This window comes from Sapajus apella, unplaced genomic scaffold (genome assembly GCF_009761245.1).
Source record: "Sapajus apella isolate SASKATOON/1434 unplaced genomic scaffold, GSC_monkey_1.0 scaffold63, whole genome shotgun sequence".
NCBI classification, from domain to species: domain Eukaryota; kingdom Metazoa; phylum Chordata; class Mammalia; order Primates; family Cebidae; genus Sapajus; species Sapajus apella.
Window position 1 is genome coordinate 8191950 of NW_022437003.1, and position 13161 is coordinate 8205110.

General features: G+C 40.3%; 1 protein-coding gene across 5 annotated transcripts in view; it reads left to right on the forward strand.

The window, feature by feature from the left end:
• Window positions 1-13161, forward strand: part of ATXN1 (ataxin 1) — a 455843-nt gene that overhangs the window by 88690 nt on the left and 353992 nt on the right. The window lies entirely within an intron of this gene.

Below are 13161 nucleotides of genomic sequence, written 5' to 3' on the forward strand. Positions count from 1 at the left end.
ATTCACATACATACATACATACACACACACATTGGAGCATTTCCGTGTATTGGATGGAACTGATGGAGAGAACACAAACCACCGTGTTAACTGCCACATGCTGTAAACCAGTGGATCTCAACTGGGGACTATTTTGCTTTCTCAGGATATTTGGCAGTGTTTGGAGACACTTTTTGATTGTCCCAAATGGGAAAGCAGGGTAGCAATACTGGCATCTAGCGAGTAGAGGCTAGAAATGCTGCTGAATATCCTGCCGTGGGGCTGGGTGCATTGGATCACACCTGTAATTCCAGCACTTTAGAAGGTCAAGGCAGGAGGATCTCTTGAGCCCAGGAGTTTAAGGCTGCAGTGAGCTGTGACGGCATCACTGTACTCCAGCCTGAGCAGCTGAGTCAGGGGTCTCTTCAATGAATGAATGAATGAATGAATGATTTTTTAAAAATCAATCAATCAGTATTCTACAATGCGCTAAACAGTCCTCTGCCTCAATCAAGAATTATCTGGCCCAAAATGTCAATAGTGCTGGAGTTGAGAAGACCTGCCTTAGATCCTTTCCTTCTCCTAGTTTCCAAGCTGATAAATCAGCCTGCCTTGACAAAGGTGAGGCGGTAAGCTGCAGGTGTGAGTGGGAAGAGGAGAATAAGGAAGGAGATGGAGAAAAGAGGAGCTTTGCTTGAAAATGACCTACCCGGGCCAGATCTCATTTGTACCAAATGAATATGTGGGATTCTGTCTTTACATGTTTCGTTAAACCGGAAAGTATGTGGGTGGCTGGGCCATGGCCTTTGTGTTAGAGGTGATCTGAGTGTTTATTTTCATTTCTTCAAAGCACCTGTGTTAGTTTTCCATTGCTGCCCTAACAATTTATCACAAACTTGGTGGCTTAAAGCAACACTGTTTGTTATCTGACAGTTCTGCAGGTCAGAAATCCAACACAGGTCTCATCAGGCTGAAATCAAAGTGTCAGCCAGGCTGCATTCTCTATAGGGGTTCTAGAGGAGAATTTATATCCTTGCCTTTTCCATTTTCTAGAGGCCATTGTATTCCTTGGCTCCTGGACCCTTTATCTTCAAAGCTATCAATGTCGCATAAGTGACTTTTTTTCATAAGTGACTCATTTTCTGACACTTTTTCCTCCTTCTCTAACTTTAAACATCCTTGGGGTGACATTGGGCCCACCTGTATCATTTCCCCATCTCCAGTTCCTTAATGTCATCCTTAATGTCATCGAATCTGTGAAAGCCCTTTTACCACCTGTTCACAGACCGATTCTGGGGACTAGGACTGGCTATCTTCGAAGGTCCATTGTCCTGCCTACCACAGACTCCAAGGCATTTACTAGAGCCACATTTTGCTGACTTGAGAGCTAGATATAGAAAAGGAAGAGCTATAAAAATGGGTTTTAAAAGAAACCATTTTTTTTTTCCAGTGGTATAATTTTAGTGTTTTAGAAGTAATTTTTCTTTTAATGTCATATGACGCAGAAAACATTTGGAGGATGTTGAAAAGTAATTGTTTAAATTGGCAACGACACATTTCAATAAGGGAGAAAACGAGGGAAACAGGTGGGGAGGAAACTCTAGACAAGAGGCCCTAAGACTTGAATGTGCACCTTAGTCCTGGGGAAAATTCAGAATCCTGGGCTTTAAAGTCTGTTAAGCAGGTGGGGGTGGCAAGAGTTGCACTTTTAATGAGCGCCCTCCTATGATGTATTTAACGTAAAGGTCCTTGGATCGCACTTTGAGAAAGCACTGCTGTAGAAACTCAAATAACCTATTTTAAAACAAAGGTACATTTTGCTCATTTAGTTTAAAATGAAATCATTGCACAATCCTGATGTTAGAGGTTGGAACAAACATGTACTTAAGTTCTTGACGTTCTTGTCATTTCAGTTACATGTCGGGGAATGTGATTTGTGTTTTGGCATATTCAAATCCTTGTCATATTCAACCATATTCATATTCAAAATATATAATGATTTTGACCCTTGATTGTTCTTATTAATAATGACTGTCATCTTTTCTGTGTGATTAACTCTTGTGTTGATATAAATATGCCTTTGGCTTACTAATGTTCAGTAAGAACTAATGACTCTTGGGAATGTTAATAACTCTGAGAGTCCCTTTTTAATCGGTTGTAACCAGGCTGTCATTACATGTTTGTTTGGAAGCTTAGAGATAACGTTTATGAACTTTGTAACACATAGTAGTTGCTCAGTAAAGGTTAATTCTAGATACACATTGATTAGTTTCACTTTAGAAATAGAAACTTAGAGTTCAAATTTCCCATCTGCCGAGTTCCTAAGGCCCACTTTCTTAACAGAATCTTTTCTTATACCCTCTCCTGTATAAAATGATTCTTCTTTTGAAACTTTATCGTTCTTTTGTACTTCTCTTATTCTGTTACATTACTGCCAAAAAAAAAAAAAAAGTGCCAATTGAGTATATGCTTTCCTCCCTGCTGGAGTGTAAACTTCCTAAGGGCATGTCCATAGCAGATACTTCTTACTACAAACTGCCTGGCAGAATTCCTTTCTAAAGAATCTATTCAGTGGCCTGGCCGGGCATGGTGGCTCAGGCCTGTAATCCCAGCACTTTGGGAGGCCGAGGTGGGCGGATTGCCTGAAGTCAGGAGTTCCAGACCAGCCTGGCTAACATGGTGAAACCCTGTCTTTACTAAAAATACAAAAATTAGCTGGGCATGGTGTTGCTTGCCTGTAATCCCAGCTACTTGGGAGGCTGAGGCAGGAGAATCACTCGAATTCAGGAGGCAGAGGTTGCAGTGAGCCAAGATCTCACCACTGCACTCCAGCCTGGATGACAGAGTGAGACCCTGTCTCAAAAAAAAATAAAAAATAAAAAAAGAATCTATTCAGTAAGCCTGTTGGCAAACTGACCAACATTTGGACAATTATGGCATCATCTTACAATTTTTCAGATACTGTTTTTCTTTCTCTTTTCTTTTTTTTGAGACAGTCTCACTCTTTCACCAGGCTTGAGGGCAGTGGTGTGATCTTGGCTTCTTGCAACCTCCATCTCGCAGATTCAAGATTCTCCTGCCTCAGCCTCCCAAGTAGCTGGGACTACAGGCTAATTTTTCTATTTTTAGTAGAGACGGGGTTTCACCATGTTGGCCAGGATGGCCTCAATCTCTTGACCTCATGATCCACCCACCTTGGTCTCCCAAAGCGCTGGGATTACAGTTGTTAATGACCAAGCCCAGCCAGATACTGTTTTTCACTGGTTTAGAAATATAAGACTTTGCAATGACTTTTATAAAAGCATATTTGAGATAGTTATTCACTAAGCTTTTTTATGTTAATGATGTCATGCTATCAAAAATTAGCTAGAGTCATTGGATTGTAATGAGGATGGTTTGTAATCTAGATTATATGTTCCACATGTAACGTTGAAATGAAATGTAAAATTGAGTTGTTGGCATGTGGTTGTGGTGAACAGAAGCAGTTATTATACATTACTTGGTAAAATTCATATTCATATCTTGTCAGTTTACAGTGAGCCAGAGATTAAAAATAACATTTGTTTCTGTTTTAGTAACTGCTTTAAAAATATCAAAAATCATTTTATTTTCTTTAGCCTGACTTCTAGTAGTGTTTTGAATATGTGGCCTTTCAAGCAGTAATGAAATGCATCAAGGCGACTTGGCAGTGTCTCACAGGACATGCTTCTAGGATCATTTTTAATGATTAAAAGTCAAATGGAGTTTCTAAAAAACTGACCCAAAATACAGATGAGCCAAGTAAACCCAGAAGGAAATCTGAGTGAAATCTTGGTTCTTGGTCCTTTGCATGTATCCTCCACATCTGTTTTCTCCGGATCTCTTTTCTCTTGCTTGTTGACAGCACAGAGGAGACTGGGATCACAGAGAGCAATTTACTGGCTTATTTTTTATATCCCCCTTCCTCTTCAGTGACAGATTGGAGAGTATACTGCAGTCACCAGGGTTTTCAGTTTGGAAAACACAAGAATCAGATCTGTATTTTCTAGAGCCAGCTTTTGTGGCATTCTGGAGAGGTGATTGGAGAACCGTGAGAGTGGGCAGACATCTGGGTGAGGGCTGAGTGATGGCAGAGCCAGGCTTGCTGAAGAGGCAGAAAGGGAAGGATTCACGGAGCATAACCAGGAGGTGGAATTGATAGGATTTGCTACCTGCTGACCTGTGGAATAAGGCGGGTGGCAGAGAGGTTGATTCTCATGTTTCTAGGTTGGGCCACTTGGTGATGTTGGGGTACCGGGAAAGGCTTAGTGGACCCACAGAAGTGACAGGACCCTGGCTTCTCTGCTTTGGCTTACCCTTTCTTGGGTGGGGGTTGAGGGTTGGGGGTGGTCTGCTTCAGTGGGGTGGTTTGGGGTCAGCACAGGGTGGTGTACAGACACCTCCAATGTAAATGTGGAGTGAGGCAAAAAGAGTTAGTCTGAGCTGACTAATTTCACATATTTTGCTGACTGCTGAGTTCCATTAGGACAGGTACCTAATGCATGCGGGGCTTAAAACCTAGATGATGGGTTGATAGATACAGCAAACCACCATGACACACATATACCTGTGTAACAAACCTGCACGTTCTGCACATGTATCCCAGAACTTAAAGTTGAAAAATAAAGATTGCTCAGTTCAGACTTCTGAGAGCAATGGGAGCAGTTTGCTGTTCACCAAATAGGGGCATCAGTTCTTTACTGATTAATAGCAGTGATTCACAAAACTACCTTTTGTAGTAGAGCATACCAAGGGGGGTCTACAGGATGGAAAAAGAGAACAGTGCTTTGTAAACTATAATTAAGTGTTGCCATAAGTAAATATTTAAACTACACTAAAATGGCAACATCAGGAAATATGACTAAGGAGTCAGTGTACGCCACGCCCTTTCCCCCACCTTTGTGGTTGTTGAAAATTTCCACCAAGAGTGATGTATGCAAAAAAGGGTAAGATCAGAGTGTTAGGTTTCAGAGGAAGGCAAAAAGTTGCGTGATTCTGTAAATGGAGCTTACAAATGGAAAGTCTATCACAGTCATTAGTATGAACATTAGAGCGATTCTCCCTTCTTAACTTCTGCTCAGAGGTTTGATGTGGTAAAGAAACAGTCTGCTCTTAGCCGTGTTTCTTGAAAATACATGTCTTCAATTACTTTCTTTTCTGAGAGAAAGGAGGGTTTTGGAGGAGAATGAAATGCCTCATGAGTTTGACATACTATGGGAGGATTGTTGTTATTATTGCTTGATTTACATCGTCTCATTTTATACAAAGTGCACAGCACAGTTTCTCAAAGAGCAATTATGATGCCAAGAAAATGGGGTGGATTCTGGGCTTCTGTATCCTGTAGACTGTCATCCGGATAATAATATTCATTACAAAGATCCTTACCCAGGAGGCCAAGGTGGGAGGATTGCTTGAGGACAGGAGTTTGAGACCAGACTGGGCAACATAGTGAGAGACCTATCTCTAAATTAAATTAAATTTAATTAAATTTTAAAAAAGCTCCATACCAGTTTGTGGCATTCATATTGAAAACAGAGATATGTGAAAAACTTGCACAGGGCATGGAACTGGAGGTAATGGATGTCATTAAGAATGGCCGAGCATTTTTTGCCAAGAGTTAGTATGCGATCCTACTTTATTCTGTTTCAGTTTACAGTAGGACAGACCTAATTCTCTTCCCTGAGAATGACCCAAATAAACTAGCATGGAGCTTCTCAGTGAACACCCCTGATTGTGCTCTAGAGACTCCGGTTCTCTTTCATAATATCTAAAGCTTCTGGTTAAATTACCAGGCTCATAGACTTGACTCTCACGACCTAAAGGCAAGATGTTTAAAAATAAAATCAACATTAAAAACATGCCTGCATTCTGTGGTCCTCACCCAATTAGAGAAAAATGAGAGCAAGCATGATATTTGGTATCTGGCACTGTGTGGACTGCCTTGAGAGATTTCTCTAAAAGGTCTTAAGAACACCTGTCATCTATTAATAGTTGCAAAAGCAGAGACTCACACAAATGAGGCAACATTAGAGGGAGTCAGAGAGCACACAGGAAAGCCCACCTTGATGGGAGCCCTGGCCAGAGGCACTCTGGGGAAAGAGTGAGCTGCAGTGGTTAGGCAAAGACAAATGCCTTGAGCCAGGCATTGAAAAATAAGAATAATCTAGAAAGTATTCAGTATGTTTTTAACGATTTTGGGCTAGCAGAAGGAATGCCATTTGAGGTGAGAAATAAGAAGCAAAGGGGACAGAGGTGAATGTTCAATCAGCTGACTCAAGGAAGCTAAGGGTTTAGAAAGCACTTAAAGAGGATAACACTGTGTAGCTCCTTGCCTTTCTGTGGTGCCTTAGAGGTGACTGGCATTTTTGCTGACCTTGTTTCATAAATGTGCTTTCAGAGGAATGAACAGGGGATTCGGGCTGGGCTGAGGATATCTTGAATTTACAGACCATCGTTTTGTTTATAGAACATCAGTGATCCATCCTCCTATCCCTTTAAGAATCAAAAGATTGGGGAGGGGCGCAGTGGCTCACGCCTGTAATCCCAGCACTTTGGGAGGCCGAGGCGGGCGGACCAAAAGGTCAGCAGTTCGAGATCAGCCTGACCAACATGGTGAAACTCCATCTCTTAAAAAAAAAAAAAAAAAAAAAAAATCAAAAGATTTAACCTCACAGCATCCAGCTTGTGTGGCTTTTGAGTGAGATTCCTCTTTCCATGTGATAATCAGTCTGCTTTGGAGAGGCAAAAGAATCTTACCAATACTTACATATATTAGGGTGGGCTATCAGCCAGTTCATCAAGCCAGCTCCTCACTTTGAAACAAGAAAGTAAAGAGGATGTTTCATGATTGTGGAATAGCTGCCAGAGGGAGGGTCTACCGAAGTTCAGTCAGGTATTAATTGGAAAGGAGGCAGCAGACTGAGGAGGTAGAGAATCTTTGCTCTCAGACAAATGGAGGCTGGAGTCCTGAATCTGTCACTTATGAGTCCATTATGTAGCTCTGTCACCTCCATTTCTTTATTTATTAGAAGGAGGATGATAAAAGTGTCCACTGCCTAGGATGGTTCCAAGGCTTAAAGGAGATAATGAAACTCAGGCCTTAACATGTGAATATTAGCCAATACCACTGCGTGTGTACATTACCACCCTAAGATAACCGGTGTTGTTGAGTAGCTCTTTGTGTACTTCCTTACTAAATAGATAACGATTTATAATTTACCTAGTTACTTCATGAATTGATTTCATGAAAAAGGTCTTTCTGAATCTCTTTCAGCGTACTTTAAAAGTTTATTCCTGGCCGGGCGCGGTGGCTCATGCCTGTAATCCCAGCACTTTGGGAGGCCAAGGCGGGTGGATCACGAGGTCAAGAGATCGAGACCATCCTGGCCAACATAGTGAAATCCCGTCTCTACTGAAAAAAAAAAAAAATTAGCTGGGCATGGTGCGTGCCTGTAGTCTAGCTACTGGGGAGGCTGAGGCAGGAGAATTGCTTGAAACTGGAAAATGGAAGTTGCAGTGAGCTGGGATCACGCCACTGCACTCCAGCCTGGTGATAGAGTAAGACTCTGTGTAAAAAAATTAAAAAATTAAAAATAATCTATCTATATACATATGGAGAGAGAGAGAGAGAGACAGAGAGAGCTAGTAGGAATAAGAGCTAGTGTTCAGTAGAACAATAGGACAATAGTTAATAAATTATTGTGTATTTCAAAACAAGTAGAAGAATGAATTCGGAATGTATCCAACAAAAAGAAATTAAGTGATGGATATCCCAAATACCCTGATTTGACCAATTACACATTGTATACTTGTATCAAAATATCACATGTACCAAATAAATATACACAACTATCATGTACCCATAAAAATGAAACAAAAAATGCACACTTGTCACAGATTCTTGCCTGGTAGAATCTCAGTGAATCCATTTTTTCCACCTGCAGATATCCCTCATGGTTTATCTCATGTTCTTGGCCACATGGGTTAATGGTCTTTGTTAGATTGTACCCAGTGATCCCCAAGAAGACAAATGGTGAGAATGATGGAAATTGATGGCTGGAAGGAAACCCAGAGTTCCATGCTTTTACTTCCAGGAGGGGTCTGTGGAGTCTAGAATGTCTGCATAGTCAAAAGTTCTCACTTTGGGAATCTCCAAGACCTTTTCTGGAGGGAAAGCTGTAAGATCAAAATTATTTTTATAATAATACTAAGACATGATGTACATATTCCATTCCCATTCTCTTACATGCGTGTAGCAGAGTTTTTTAGAGGCTATATGATATGTGATATTGTGTAATGAAATGTGCCGGCTTTTGGAAGATTAGCATAATTCACTGAACTAATGTAATTTTCCAAATGACCAGTGTATGATGTTACAAAGTCATGCCTAGCTAAAGATGCATCCAAAGTTCAAGATAGACTAATGAATTTTAACATAAAAGAATACAAAGCGTTCATTTATATGTTTCAGATTCCATGGTGCTGCTCTCCTTTAAGAAATCACCAGTTGTTGAGTTCTGGTATCATATAAAGAAGAATATCCACAATTGCTGAAACTATTGGCCAGATTTTTTCCACACATTTCAACCAAACAACATATCACAGAAAATGGAATTCAGAGGCACAGAAGAGAATTTAACCATTTTTTATTAAGCCAGGCATTAGAGATTTGCTAAAGTCTAAATCGATGTCACTCTTCTCACTTTTTTGTTCTGAAAAATATAATTGTTTTTTCAGAAAGATGCTATTTCATGTAATATGCAATGGGTATATTCGTATGTATACTGAAGTACTGAATATTTTACATTTTTCTCAATTTTACTTTCTAATAGGGTGCAATAGTTGTTAAATATGATCCACCTAATTAAAAGCTCCTTGGGGTCCTCAATACATTTTAGGAGTGTAGAGGAAACTTTATATTCCTAAAATGTATTGAGGACCCCAAGGAGCTTTTAAGAGTGAGGACCACTGGCCTAGTGTATTGTTTACAAGTGTGTAGTCTGGTCAGTACCTACACTCTGTGTTCACTGGTTACACCTTTCTTCTGGAAAAAGTGTTCTGTGGTCAAACATAATTTGAGCCAAGATGGTGCTTTCTCCCCTCTTAGAGATTTGCAATACAAACGCACATATCAAAGTCCCTCAAAAGTCTTTCCCAAATGTATCCCAACCTTTGAAAAACAAATCATCCAACCTTTTAAAATCCCCCTTTATTTACAGCACAACGGACTGTTGCACAGAGGAAGGAATGTGACATCATATGGAACGTACCGGCTGGTATTTGATATGGGCTACCCTCTTCCCATTACAAAAAAAAAAAAAAAAAAAAATTAGAAGTGAGACTTAGGCATTTTCCTTCAAATCCATACTTTATTTAGAGGGAGGCCTATGAAATTTACTTGATAATTTGATTGACTTTCTGAAAAAAACACACTCTTCATTCATTGTATTATTCCATCTTGCTTATACTCTTTGAAGCTGTTTCTACTTATGTTTCCAAACGCATATGTTTTTTAAAGCTCTGTTTTAGGCATTTTTGTGTGTTAATTAGTAGCATCTGCTCCATGTGTCATAAGACAAAGTAATTTCATCCCCACAAAATTGTCCAAATTGCAGGTTAAGTGGTAGCAGCCTAGCTGTTGAGCTGTTACTACTGTTTGGTATTTTTAAATGGCAAAAAATACCTTCAGTGATGCATCACATGCCTTTAATAAAACACAGTCACTGTGGGTAACAGAAAGATTTAGAAATGGCAATGGGTTTTATTTCTTTTTATGATTCTCTCTTTCCAGTTCTTTAGTTTCCACTGGTGGTGGGTACAATCCTAAGAGTCAGACCAAAATAAAGAATATTCCATCAGTATGGATCAAAAACATGTTCCTGGCCATACGTGAAGGCTCACACCTGTAATCCTGGCTACTTGGGAGGCTGAGCTGGGAGTATTGCTTGAATTGAAGAGTTCAGGACTGCAGTGAGCTATGATCACACCACTGCACTCCAGCCTAAGTGACAGAGCAAGACCCTGTCTCTAAATAAATAAACAAATAAAAATAAAATGTAAAAAACATGTTTCTGGCTGCTGCATGATGAGCATCATCTTCCTAAGAAATGAGATTGATGCTCACACCATCCAGCACCAGTTTCTTTGGGGCACAATGCCATTCTAAATTTACATTGAGGCAGGAATGCAGAGAGAATTTCTTTCTCCTGTATTTCACATGTCTATGTCACAGAAAGAATAGAAACATCTTAATTTGTTATAATAATTATAGGGACAATAGTCCTTGTATTTTATATAATTCGAAAGCTCTTTTAAAAAAATTTTTTTGGACTTGTCATTTCCTACTGAAACACTTCTTATTGTTTGAATCTGTAGTGACTTTCTATTGCCAATTGAAAATTGATTTTTGCCCATTATTTTAAAAAATCCGGCTGGGTGCAGTGGCTCATGCTTGTAGTCCCAGCACTTTGGGAGGCTGAGGCGGGTGGATCACCTGAGGTCAGGAGTTTGAGACCAGCCGGGCCAACATGGTGAAACCCTGTCTCCACTAAAGATACAAAAATGAGCCAGGCGTGGTGGCGGGGTCCTATGATCCCAGCTGCTCAGGAGGCTGAGGCAGGAGCATCGCTTGAATCTGGGAAGTGGAGGTTTCAGGGAGCCCACATATTGCCATTGTACTCCAGCCTGGACAACAAGAGTGAAACTAAAATCCAAACAGAAATTATTGTGGCTATCTTATTCAGTATCTTGTTCTTTTCCTCATCGCTGAGTAGTTTCAGGGAGAACTCTTTGCAAATGCAAAAAGGCACTCAGTTTATAGGAATATATATTACAGCATTGGCAAATGGTGCTAGAAATTTTCTAGTAGTTAAATGACTATTAACAGATTAACCAGACTGAAATGGAAGAACCATACTGAGGTTGCTCTTCAAACAGCAAGAGCCTACCTTTCTGTCTTCTTTGATGAGTAAATATAGTTTATGATATACTTGAGGTATCAAAGATGCAAGAATTGTAGAGCTATGTGGCAGGTTAAGAAGTTTGATCAGTGGCTGGGTGTGGTGGCCCATGCCTGTAATCCTAGCACTTTGCTAGGCTGAGGCGGGTAGATCACCTGAGGTTAGGAATTCGAGACCATTCTGGCCAACATGGTGAGACGCTGTCTCTACTAAAAATAAAAAAAGTTAGCCGGGTGTGGTGGTGTACACCTTTAATCCCAGTTACTCGGGAGGCTGAGATGGTAGAATTGCTTGAACCTGGGAAACAGAGGTTGCAGTGAGCTGAGACCACGCCCTTTGCACTCCAGCCTGGGCAACAAGAACAAAATTCTGTCTCAAAAAATAAACAAAAAGAAGTCTGATGAAGATGCAGATGGCTCATTGCTTGTGGCAATTATCTCATTTTAGCACTTTCTGCGATAGAAAGTCAAATTTCAGGCATGCACACCTAAAGTAGAAAAAGTGGTTCTTAGAGGCGTAGTGTGATGCCGAGATTAAGAACCTGCTTTCTGGAGTCAGATGGACCGAGTTTGAGTCCCACCTCTACCACGTAAGGGTAGTGCTGAACAGGTGATTTAACTTCTTTGGCCCTCAGTTTCTCCAACTGTAAAAAGTCATGTGAAGTTCCTAGAAGAGTGTCTCATACATTGTAACTATATTAGTTATCTATTGATGTGTAACACATTCATCCAGGTCTTAGTGGCTTGAATCAACAAATACTTCTTATCTCTCAGTTTTTCTGAATGTACATCACAGCTGGGTGTCTCTAGCTCCAGGCCTTTCATAGGGTTGTAATCAAGCTGTTAACCCGGACTGAAGTCTCATCTGAAGGATGGGGTCGGGACAGTGGGGATCTCCTTCCAAACCCGCTCACATAGATGCTAGCAGGCCTCAGTTGTATGCCATGTGGGCCCTTCCACAGGACTGCCTCACAGCCTGGCAGTCAGCCTCCCCCAGGTGAGTAATCCAGGAGAGGATGCAAGATCCCAAGCTGGAAGCCCCTATCTTCTTGTAACCCAGTCTTGGAAATGCTATCTATCCTGTTACCTTAGCCACAGTCTATTTGCTAGAAGTGAGTTAGAAATGCAGTCCACACTCAAGTTAAGAAGGCTTTACAAGGGCATGAATTCCAAGAGGTGGGATCACTGGAAACTGTCCTGTAGGCTGCTTATAACAGTAGCTTGTGCTTTCATTTATATCTCCTTATGGTCTATTCCTGACAATCAGACTGAATGATCCCTTAAAACGTGAGGTAGATCATAATACTATACATTAAAAATTATCTCCAGTCTTCCCATTTTACTTAAAAGTCAACATCTTTACAATAGCCTGCAAGGCCTTTCATGCTTATAAAATTATTTTTCTGTATTATGTAAAATAATATGTATGTATAATAAATGCTACATATGTATAGCTGTATAAACACGTTTATGTTTAGTTATAAATCTAGAATTTGTTTTCTGTATGGTGTAAGATAGAGGTCTGTCTCTTTCCAAATGAAGAACCAGGTTTTCCAGCACTATTTATTGATTAAAATACTTTTTTCTGGCCAGGTTCAGTGGCTCACACCCATAATCCCAACACTTTGGGAGACTGAGGTGGGTGGATCACAAGGTCAGGAGTTCAAGAGCAGCCTGGCCAACATGGTGAAACCCTGTCTGTACTAAAAATACAAAACTTAGCCAGGTGTGGTGGCGGGCATCTGTAATCCTGGCTACTTGGGAGGCTGAGGCGGGACAGTTGCTGGAAACCGGAAGGCAGAGGTTGCAGTGAGCCAAGATCGTGCCATTGCACTCCAGCCTGGGCAAAAGACCAAGACTCTGCCTCAGAAAAAACAACAAACAGAAAGCCTTTTCCCCTGAGTTGATATTCTACTGAGAACCTGTTCGTCTCTTCCTATGCAATCTGTGTCTAATTGCTGCATTTTTGAGTAAAGATATACCTAGTATGTCTAGTAGATGATGTAAGATACAGTTGTGTTATGATTTTATTGGATTTGAAACATTTGAATACATGTAAAAACATTATAATTGAGAATTATGGAGAACATTTAATAAGTTCCTTTATTTGATAAATTAGGAACTAATTTTACTTAAAAGGCTGTGACTTACATTTAAAAATCCAGCTAGCTACAACACTAAGAGTAAAACATAAATTTCCTAACTCC